This window comes from Pseudophryne corroboree, chromosome 5, assembly GCF_028390025.1.
Source record: "Pseudophryne corroboree isolate aPseCor3 chromosome 5, aPseCor3.hap2, whole genome shotgun sequence".
NCBI classification, from domain to species: Eukaryota; Metazoa; Chordata; class Amphibia; order Anura; family Myobatrachidae; genus Pseudophryne; species Pseudophryne corroboree.
This window is the reverse complement of record NC_086448.1, coordinates 114,765,951-114,778,207: the sequence shown is the minus strand read 5'-3', so window position 1 is coordinate 114,778,207 and position 12,257 is coordinate 114,765,951. Positions and strand designations below refer to the sequence as shown.

Here is a 12,257-nt window from a genome sequence, read left to right as displayed (position 1 = left end):
GAGCTATATGTGATGCATTTTTTTTGCCATCCAAGGTGTTTTTATTGCGTCTCAGGGCGCCCCCCCCCAGCGCCCTGCACCCTCAGTGACCGAAGTGTGAAGTGTGCTGAGAGCAATGGCGCACAGCTGCAGTGCTGTGCGCTACCTTGTTGAAGACAGGACGTCTTCTGCCGCCGATTTTCCGGACCTTTTCTGCCTTCTGGCTCTGTAAGGGGGCCGGCGGCGCGGCTCTGGGACCCATCCAAGCTGGGCCTGTGATCGTCCCTCTGGAGCTAATGTCCAGTAGCCTAAGAAGCCCAATCCACTCTGCACGCAGGTGAGTTCGCTTCTTCTCCCCTTAGTCCCTCGATGCAGTGAGCCTGTTGCCAGCAGGTCTCACTGAAAATAAAAAACCTAATCTAAAACTTTCACTAAGAAGCTCAGGAGAGCCCCTAGTGTGCACCCTTCTCGTTCGGGCACAGAGATCTAACTGAGGCTTGGAGGAGGGTCATAGGGGGAGGAGCCAGTGCACACCAGATAGTCCTAAAGCTTTCTTTAGATGTGCCCAGTCTCCTGCGGAGCCGCTATTCCCCATGGTCCTTACGGAGTCCCCAGCATCCACTTAGGACGTTAGAGAAATAACATGTGCAGAGAGATTTAGATTTGGGTGGGGTGTGTTCAAACTGAAATCTAAATTGCAGTGTAAAAATAAAGTAGCCAGTATTTACCCTGCACAGAAACAATATAACCCACCCAAATCTAACTCTCTCTGCACATGATATATCTGCCCCCCTGCAGTGCACATGGTTTTGCCCATTAGAGAACAATTTTGCTGCTGCGATCAGGTCTGAATTAGGCCCAAAGTTACTTGCTTGTGGTGCTTTACTTACACACATGAATAAGGCTCATAGGTCCCATAACTGCACCAAATTGAAATAGTCTGTGCTCTCTGCTCCAATATTAGCACAACACAAATATACTGTATATTCAGAGTCTCTGCTGCAAAATAGCAAATAGGATTTTTATTATTATTACTACTACTACTACTACTACTACTACTACTACTACTACTACTATTATTATTATTACCATTATTATGTGTTATTTCATTTTCATTTTGACATTTAGCCCACAGTGGAGCTGTGATATTCAATCTGTATCCTCAGCTCACCCAGTTCATTAACCAATCAAATCATCAAGGCGGCACATAGTATTTCAGGAGATGAGTAAGTAGGAAGGTATACGCCGAGAATAAGGTACTGGAAGGAGTAACCAGCACAAAACATAGATATGAACTTAATGTTAAACCAATGCAAGAAGTTTGTGGTATCAAACACACATCTATACAATATCAAATGATTATTCTTAAATAGAATGTATTCCCCAAACAGGACATTTTGAAACAATATTGTGCACAATTCAAATCCGCCAACTCCTAACCACTGCAATTTTAGGAATCTCAAACTTTGCCAAAGTGTTTCTCTTTACTAACTGCAAGCCACTTTCCCTCTTTGCTTAAACTGTTCTGATTCCCAGAGGCGTCATTGGCTTGCGGGAGGTAATGTATCACCACCATTAGTGGTTCTAACTTCCTACTGTGGGACACTTTAAAAAAAGTGATTTAACCAGCAAACCCAATATTAGCTTATTGCCTTCATACTAGAGATGAGCGCCTGAAATTTTTCGGGTTTTGTGTTTTGGTTTTGGGTTCGGTTCCGCGGCCGTGTTTTGGGTTCGAACGCGTTTTGGCAAAACCTCACCGAATTATTTTTGTCGGATTCGGGTGTGTTTTGGATTCGGGTGTTTTTTTCCAAAAACACTAAAAAACAGCTTAAATCATAGAATTTGGGGGTCATTTTGATCCCAAAGTATTATTAACCTCAAAAACCATAATTTACACTCATTTTCAGTCTATTCTGAATACCTCACACCTCACAATATTATTTTTAGTCCTAAAATTTGCACCGAGGTCGCTGTGTGAGTAAGATAAGCGACCCTAGTGGCCGACACAAACACCGGGCCCATCTAGGAGTGGCACTGCAGTGTCACGCAGGATGTCCCTTCCAAAAAACCCTCCCCAAACAGCACATGACGCAAAGAAAAAAAGAGGCGCAATGAGGTAGCTGTGTGAGTAAGATTAGCGACCCTAGTGGCCGACACAAACACCGGGCCCATCTAGGAGTGGCACTGCAGTGTCACGCAGGATGGCCCTTCCAAAAAACCCTCCCCAAACAGCACATGACGCAAAGAAAAAAAGAGGCGCAATGAGGTAGCTGACTGTGTGAGTAAGATTAGCGACCCTAGTGGCCGACACAAACACCGGGCACATCTAGGAGTGGCACTGCAGTGTCACGCAGGATGTCCCTTCCAAAAAACCCTCCCCAAACAGCACATGACGCAAAGAAAAAAAGAGGCGCAATGAGGTAGCTGTGTGAGTAAGATTAGCGACCCTAGTGGCCGACACAAACACCGGGCACATCTAGGAGTGGCACTGCAGTGTCACGCAGGATGTCCCTTCCAAAAAACCCTCCCCAAACAGCACATGACGCAAAGAAAAAAAGAGGCGCAATGAGGTAGCTGTGTGAGTAAGATTAGCGACCCTAGTGGCCGACACAAACACCGGGCCCATCTAGGAGTGGCACTGCAGTGTCACGCAGGATGTCCCTTCCAAAAAACCCTCCCCAATCAGCACATGATGCAAAGAAAAAGAAAAGAAAAAAGAGGTGCAAGATGGAATTATCCTTGGGCCCTCCCACCCACCCTTATGTTGTATAAACAAAACAGGACATGCACACTTTAACCAACCCATCATTTCAGTGACAGGGTCTGCCACACGACTGTGACTGATATGACGGGTTGGTTTGGACCCCCCCCAAAAAAGAAGCAATTAATCTCTCCTTGCACAAACTGGCTCTACAGAGGCAAGATGTCCACCTCATCTTCACCCTCCGATATATCACCGTGTACATCCCCCTCCTCACAGATTATCAATTCGTCCCCACTGGAATCCACCATCTCAGCTCCCTGTGTACTTTGTGGAGGCAATTGCTGCTGGTCAATGTCTCCGCGGAGGAATTGATTATAATTCATTTTAATGAACATCATCTTCTCCACATTTTCTGGATGTAACCTCGTACGCCGATTGCTGACAAGGTGAGCGGCGGCACTAAACACTCTTTCGGAGTACACACTTGTGGGAGGGCAACTTAGGTAGAATAAAGCCAGTTTGTGCAAGGGCCTCCAAATTGCCTCTTTTTCCTGCCAGTATAAGTACGGACTGTGTGACGTGCCTACTTGGATGCGGTCACTCATATAATCCTCCACCATTCTATCAATGTTGAGAGAATCATATGCAGTGACAGTAGACGACATGTCCGTAATCGTTGTCAGGTCCTTCAGTCCGGACCAGATGTCAGCATCAGCAGTCGCTCCAGACTGCCCTGCATCACCGCCAGCGGGTGGGCTCGGAATTCTGAGCCTTTTCCTCGCACCCCCAGTTGCGGGAGAATGTGAAGGAGGAGATGTTGACAGGTCGCGTTCCGCTTGACTTGACAATTTTGTCACCAGCAGGTCTTTCAACCCCAGCAGACCTGTGTCTGCCGGAAAGAGAGATCCAAGGTAGGCTTTAAATCTAGGATCGAGCACGGTGGCCAAAATGTAGTGCTCTGATTTCAACAGATTGACCACCCGTGAATCCTTGTTAAGCGAATTAAGGGCTGCATCCACAAGTCCCACATGCCTAGCGGAATCGCTCCGTGTTAGCTCCTCCTTCAATGCCTCCAGCTTCTTCTGCAAAAGCCTGATGAGGGGAATGACCTGACTCAGGCTGGCAGTGTCTGAACTGACTTCACGTGTGGCAAGTTCAAAGGGCATCAGAACCTTGCACAACGTTGAAATCATTCTCCACTGCACTTGAGACAGGTGCATTCCACCTACTATATCGTGCTCAATTGTATAGGCTTGAATGGCCTTTTGCTGCTCCTCCAACCTCTGAAGCATATAGAGGGTTGAATTCCACCTCGTTACCACTTCTTGCTTCAGATGATGGCAGGGCAGGTTCAGTAGTTTTTGGTGGTGCTCCAGTTTTCTGTACGTGGTGCCTGTACGCCGAAAGTGTCCCGCAATTCTTCTGGCCACCGACAGCATCTCTTGCACGCCCCTGTCGTTTTTTAAAAAATTCTGCACCACCAAATTCAAAATATGTGCAAAACATGGGACGTGCTGGAATTGGCCCAGATTTAATGCACACACAATATTGCTGGCGTTGTCCGATGCCACAAATCCACAGGAGAGTCCAATTGGGGTAAGCCATTCCGCGATGATCTTCCTCAGTTGCCGTAAGAGGTTTTCAGCTGTGTGCGTATTCTGGAAAGCGGTGATACAAAGCGTAGCCTGCCTAGGAAAGAGTTGGCGTTTGCGAGATGCTGCTACTGGTGCCGCCGCTGCTGTTCTTGCGGCGGGAGTCCATACATCTACCCAGTGGGCTGTCACAGTCATATAGTCCTGACCCTGCCCTGCTCCACATGTCCGTGGTTAAGTGGACATTGGGTACAGCTGCATTTTTTAGGACACTGGTGACTCTTTTTCTGAGGTCTGTGTACATTTTCGGTATCGCCTGCCTAGAGAAATGGAACCTAGATGGTATTTGGTACCGGGGACACAGTACCTCCAACAAGTCTCTAGTTGGCTCTGCAGTAATGATGGATACCGGAACCACGTTTCTCACCACCCAGGATGCCAAGGCCTCAGTTATCCGCTTTGCAGTAGGATGACTGCTGTGATATTTCATCTTCCTCGCAAAGGACTGTTGAACAGTCAATTGCTTACTGGAAGTAGTACAAGTGGGCTTACGACTTCCCCTCTGGGATGACCATCGACTCCCAGCGGCAACAACAGCAGCGCCAGCAGCAGTAGGCGTTACACGCAAGGATGCATCGGAGGAATCCCAGGCAGGAGAGGACTCGTCAGACTTGCCAGTGACATGGCCTGCAGGACTATTGGCATTCCTGGGGAAGGAGGAAATTGACACTGAGGGAGTTGGTGGGGTGGTTTGCGTGAGCTTGGTTACAAGAGGAAGGGATTTACTGGTCAGTGGACTGCTTCCGCTGTCACCCAAAGATTTTGAACTTGTCACTGACTTATTATGAATGCGCTGCAGGTGACGTATAAGGGAGGATGTTCCGAGGTGGTTAACGTCCTTACCCCTACTTATTACAGCTTGACAAAGGGAACACACGGCTTGACACCTGTTGTCCGCATTTCTGGTGAAATACCTCCACACCGAAGAGCTGATTTTTTTGGTATTTTCACCTGGCATGTCAACGGCCATATTCCTCCCACGGACAACAGGTGTCTCCCCGGGTGCCTGACTTAAACAAACCACCTCACCATCAGAATCCTCCTGGTCAATTTCCTCCCCAGCGCCAGCAACACCCATATCCTCCTCATCCTGGTGTACTTCAACACTGACATCTTCAATCTGACTATCAGGAACTGGACTGCGGGTGCTCCTTCCAGCACTTGCAGGGGGCGTGCAAATGGTGGAAGGCGCATGCTCTTCACGTCCAGTGTTGGGAAGGTCAGGCATCGCAACCGACACAATTGGACTCTCCTTGTGGATTTGGGATTTCAAAGAACGCACAGTTCTTTGCGGTGCTTTTGCCAGCTTGAGTCTTTTCAGTTTTCTAGCGAGAGGCTGAGTGCTTCCATCCTCATGTGAAGCTGAACCACTAGCCATGAACATAGGCCAGGGCCTCAGCCGTTCCTTGCCACTCCGTGTGGTAAATGGCATATTGGCAAGTTTACGCTTCTCCTCCGACAATTTTATTTTAGGTTTTGGAGTCCTTTTTTTTCTGATATTTGGTGTTTTGGATTTGACATGCTCTGTACTATGACATTGGGCATCGGCCTTGGCAGACGACGTTGCTGGCATTTCATCGTCTCGGCCATGACTAGTGGCAGCAGCTTCAGCACGAGGTGGAAGTGGATCTTGATCTTTCCCTAATTTTGGAACCTCAACTTTTTTGTTCTCCATATTTTATAGGCAGAACTAAAAGGCACCTCAGGTAAACAATGGAGATGGATGGATTGGATACTAGTATACAATTATGGACGGACTGCCACGGTTAGGTGGTATAAAAAAACCACGGTTAGGTGGTATATAATACAATTATGGATGGACGGACTGCCTGCCGAGTGCCGACACAGAGGTAGCCACAGCCGTGAACTACCGCACTGTACACTGGTTGATAAAGAGATAGTAGTATACTCGTAACAACTAGTATGACGACGGTATAAAGAATGAAAAAAAAACCACGGTTAGGTGGTATATATTATAATACAATTATGGTTGGACGGACTGCCTGCCGAGTGCTGACACAGAGGTAGCCACAGCCGTGAACTACCGCACTGTACACTGGTTGATAAAGAGATAGTAGTATACTCGTAACAACTAGTATGACGACGGTATAAAGAATGAAAAAAAAACCACGGTTAGGTGGTATATATTATAATACAATTATGGTTGGACGGACTGCCTGCCGAGTGCCGACACAGAGGTAGCCACAGCCGTGAACTACCGCACTGTACACTGGTTGATAAAGAGATAGTAGTATCTTCGTAACAACTAGTATGACGACGGTATAAAGAATGGAAAAAAAACCACGGTTAGGTGGTATATATTATAATACAATTATGGATGGACGGACTGCCTGCCGAGTGCCGACACAGAGGTAGCCACAGCCGTGAACTACCGCACTGTACACTGGTTGATAAAGAGATAGTAGTATACTCGTAACAACTAGTATGACGACGGTATAAAGAATGAAAAAAAAACCACGGTTAGGTGGTATATATTATAATACAATTATGGTTGGACGGACTGCCTGCCGAGTGCCGACACAGAGGTAGCCACAGCCGTGAACTACCGCACTGTACACTGGTTGATAAAGAGATAGTAGTATACTCGTAACAACTAGTATGACGACGGTATAAAGAATGAAAAAAAAACCACGGTTAGGTGGTATATAATACAATTATGGATGGACGGACTGCCTGCCGAGTGCCGACACAGAGGTAGCCACAGCCGTGAACTACCGCACTGTACACTGGTTGATAAAGAGATAGTAGTATACTCGTAACAACTAGTATGACGACGGTATAAAGAATGAAAAAAAAACCACGGTTAGGTGGTATATATTATAATACAATTATGGTTGGACGGACTGCCTGCCGAGTGCCGACACAGAGGTAGCCACAGCCGTGAACTACCGCACTGTACTGTGTCTGCTGCTAATATAGACTGGTTGATAAAGAGATAGTATACAATACTACTAATATACTGGTGGTCAGGCACTGGTCACCACTAGTCACACTGGCAGTGGCACTCCTGCAGCAAAAGTGTGCACTGTTTAATTTTAATATAATATTATTTATCATGTACTCCTGGCTCCTGCTATAACAACCTGCAGTGCTCCCCAGTCTCCCCCACAATTATAAGCTTTATATACAATACATTGATGTGCAGCACACTGGGCTGAGCAGTGCACACAGACTGAGTCACTGTGTGACTGTGTATCGTTTTTTTCAGGCAGAGAACGGATATATTAAATAAAACAAACAACTGCACTGTCTCTGGTGGTCACTGGTCACTGTGGTCGTCAGTCACTAAACTCTGTCTGCACTCTCTTCTAATCTACAGTATCACAGCAATCTCTCTCTCTCTCTCTCTTCTAAATCTAATCTAAATGGAGAGGACGCCAGCCACGTCCTCTCCCTATCAATCTCAATGCACGTGTGAAAATGGCGGCGACGCGCGGCTCCTTATATAGAATCCGAGTCTCGCGAGAATCCGACAGCGTCATGATGACGTTCGGGCGCGCTCGGGTTAACCGAGCAAGGCGGGAAGATCCGAGTCGCTCGGACCCGTGAAAAAAAAAGTGAAGTTCGTGCGGGTTCGGATTCAAAGAAACCGAACCCGCTCATCTCTACTTCATACTGAAAATGTGTTCTTAATTTCCCCCCTACTTACCCATCCCATTCCCCATTGTATATACACCACTTGGAATTCTTTGTTTTACAAAGTATAGGTTTAAATCTACAATGTAAAATATACATAATATGAGAAGGTTTAGATGAAAGACATTCCCATATTTCAGATTTTAACATAATCCCACAAAGAAAAACATTCCTGCAAAGTATTTAAGACGTGCCTACAAAGCATATATGGTTAATGCACAGTCACAAAGGAAAACATCTGCGCAAAGTACAGTTACCCACAATGTATATTATTTTTATACATAGCTACATTTTTTTTCCACTATTCCACTGCTTTAGATACAATCCATTAATGTATTAATTAATTAATTATTTATCTCATTGTAAGAGCTTCAATATTTTTTATTTTAGGCTTACATAAGGGTGGTCTTCAGTATGCCGGCTGTCGGAATCCCGACAGCCGGCATACCGACACTTATTCTCCCTCGTGGGGGTCCATGACCCCCCTGGAGGGAGAATAAAATAGCGCGCCACCGTGCCCGTAGCGTGGCGAGCGCAGCGAGCCCGCAAGGGGCTCATTTGCGCTCGCCACACTGTCAGTAAGCCGGCGGTCGGGCTCCCGGCGCCGGTATGCTGGTCGCCGGGAGCCCGACCGCCGGCATACCGTAGTGAACCCTTACATAACATAGTATAACAACTGTTTCATTTAAAAAAAAAAGGAGTAGATGTTTGAAATATGTTTTGTTAATTGTGTTGTTAATTGATAAAAATAAACTATTAACACTCCTATTTTTTAAAGCATTTTTTTCTCACCCGCCTAAAACTTTTGCACAGTAATATATATACAAAGATTTAGGCAGGCACTTTGTCACTGTATGTACTCCGGTGCCCTCCGTGGTGAAACATGTACAGAAGAACAAAATGCGGCGGCACTCGGAGACTGGTAAATATCAGTTTACGTGTATTTAAAATACATGCGGGTATATGCAATTGCGGTCGAATTCCGGATGGAATTCAACTGTTTTTAAATTAGACACAATTCGACAGTCACATACCCTCCCGCCGAGAGCCGAATTCGACATATTCAATAAAAAACGGATTCGACAGTCCCGCTGTTGAAAAACGGACCAATTGACGGATAGTGTGCATCCTGGATTCGACTTTTTGGACGGCACAAAAATGTTTAAAAAACCCAGAAAAAAATTGCGTGGGGTCCCCCCTCCTAAGCATAACCAGCCTCGGGCTCTTTGAGCCGGTCCTGGTTGTAAAAATACGGGGGGGAAATTGACAGGGGATCCCCAGTATTTTTAGAACCAGCACCGGGCTCTGTGTCCGGTCCTGGTGCAAAAAATACGGGGGACAAAAGACGTAGGGGTCCCCCGTATTTTTAACACCAGCACCGGGCTCTACTAGCTGGAGAGATAGTGCCACAGCCGGGGGACACTTTTATATCGGTCCCTGCGGCCGTGGCATTAAATCCCCAACTAGTCACCCCTGGCCGGGGTACCCTGGAGTGGGGACCCCTTAAATCAAGGGGTTCCCCCCCTCCAGCCACCCAAGGGCCAGGGGTGAAGCCCGAGGCTGTCCCCCCCATCCAAGGGCTGCGGATGGGGGGCTGATAGCCTTGTGTCAAATAAAAGAATATTGTTTTTTGCAGCAGAACTACAAGTCCCAGCAAGCCCCCCCCTGCAAGCTGGTACTTGGAGAACCATAAGTACCAGCATGTGGGGGGGAAACGGGCCCGCTGGTACCTGTAGTTCTACTGCAAAAACAATACCCAAATAAAAACAGTACACGCACAACGTGAAAGTAAAACTTCATTACATACATGCATGCCGACACACACATACTTACCTATGTTCACACGCCGACTCTCTCCACTTCTCCAAGTAGAATCCATGGTGAACCTGAAAATAAAATTATACTCACCAAAATCCAGTATAGCACCTGTCCTCTTCTTTTTTGTAATCCACGTACTTGGCAAAAAAACAAACCGCATTACCCGGACCACATGGGACCCCTTTCCCCGAATGCTGAGACCCCCCGTGACTCCTGTCACAGAGGGTCCCTTCAGCCAATCAGGGAGCGCCACGTCGTGGCACTCTCCTGATTGGCTGTGTGCGTCTGAGCTGTCAGACGGCACATAGTACAGCCGCTCCATTATCTTCAATGGTGGGAACTTTGCGGTCAGCGGTGAGGTTACTCGCGGTCAGCGGCTGATCGCGAGTAACCTCAACGCTGACCGCTAAGTTTCCACCATTGAAGATAATGGAGCGGCTATGTGCTATGCGCGTCTGACAGCTCAGACGCGCACAGCCAATCAGGAGAGTGCGACGGCGTGGCGCTCCCTGATTGGCTGAAGGGACCCTCTGTGACAGGAGTCACGGGGGGTCTCAGCATTCGGTGAAAGGGGTCCCATGTGTAAACATGGGACCCCTTTCAGTGCGTGGTCCGGGTAATGCGGTTTGTTTTTTTGCCAAGTACGTGGATTACAAAAAAGAAAAGGACAGATGCTACACTGGATTTTGGTGAGTATAATTTTATTTTCAGGTACACCGTGGATTCTACTTGGAGAAGTGGACAGAGTCGGCGTGTGAACATAGGTAAGTATGTGTGTGTCGGCATGTATGTAATAAAGATTTACTTTCACGGTGTGCGTGTACTGTTTTTATTTGGGTATTTTTTTTGTAGTGGAACTACAGGTACTAGCGGGCCCGTTTCCCCCCCGCGCATGCTGGTACTTGTGGTTCTCCAAGTACCAGCTTGCGGGGAGGCTTGCTGGGACTTGTAGTTCTGCTACAAAAAACAATATTCTTTCTTTGTGTCACTTGGCTATCAGCCTTCCATCCACAGCCCATGGATGGGTGGGGGGGGACAGCCTCGGGCTTCACCCCTGGCCCTTGGGTGGGTGGAGGGGGGGACCCCTTGATTTAAGGGGTCCCCACTCCTCAAAGGGTACCCCGGCCAGGGGTGACTAATTAGTGATTTAATGCCAGGGCCGCATGGACCGATATAAAAGTGTCCCCCGGCTGTGGCATTATCTCTCTGACTAGTGGAGCCCGGTGCTGGTATTAAAAATACGGGGGACCCCTACGTTTTTTGTCCCCCGTATTTTTGCCACTAGGACCGGAAGCAGAGCCTGGTGCTGGTTGTGAAAATACGGGGATCCCCTGTCATCCCCCCCACCCCCCCCATATTTTTACAACCAGGACCGGCTCAAAGAGCCCGAGGCTGGTTATGCTTAGGAGGGGGGACCCCACGCATTTTTTTTCTTGATTTTAACCCATTCCCACCCCTTCCCACTGAAAACCATGCTCTCTCTATTTGAGTCAGTTAAAAAAAAATATTCTTTTATAAAATATATAAATAATACTTGTGTCTCCTAATAGACAAACCAAGTACATAATCCCTTCTAATATAAATAGATATTGCTATTAGCAATAAAAAAACACTAAAAAAAAACATGTTTTAAATTTTTTTTTATTAGATTCCGCCAGAAAAGTGAGGCGGAATGAAATTGACGAAATTATTGTCGAAAAGCACTGTTGTCAAATCGACATTCTTCAATTGAATATACTTTTGCCGAAAAGCCGCATTTTTACCATTGCAGACATGTCGAATTTGACAACTGTCGAATTTCAAAAAGTCGAATCTGAAACGTCCGTTTTTTTGTCGAAAAGTACTGTATTGCATTGTCGAAAAAAAAATTTGTGTCGAAAATGCCCCGTTTTTCGACATTTGCGGCAATTCGACCGCAATTGCATATACCTCATGGTCATAGTACCAACGTTTCGTGGCCAAGTGTAACCCTTTGTCAAGGTGAGTGAACAACGTTAACTATGTGTTTAAAATACATGTAAACTGCTATTTACCAGTCTCCAAGTGCCGCCGCATTATGTATGTATGTATGTATGTATGTATGTATGTATGTATGTATGTATGTATGTATGTATATATATATATATATATATATATATATATATACATACATACATACATACATACATATACACACACACACACACATATATATATATAGATAGATATATAGATAGATATGGCTGACCCCATGATGAAGGTTTAACTACTGAAATGGCCATTGGGATGGCTGTGATTTCTCTGATGGACTTTTTTCCATTCAAGATTGATAAGTATAAGCTATGTGCTATGAAGGCCTGGATATGCTGTTTTTGAATTAAACTGTTTAGCATTTTTCTATTTTTGTGGTGTGCTGGTCTCCCTTTATTTGACCATTGTGAATAATGCGAGGAACGGACTATGGG

The 12,257-nt window shown here is 46.2% G+C and overlaps 1 protein-coding gene across 5 annotated transcripts in view; it reads right to left on the bottom strand.

The window, feature by feature from the left end:
* Nucleotides 1-12,257, bottom strand: part of ARMC3 (armadillo repeat containing 3) — a 287,743-nt gene that overhangs the window by 120,730 nt on the left and 154,756 nt on the right. The window lies entirely within an intron of this gene.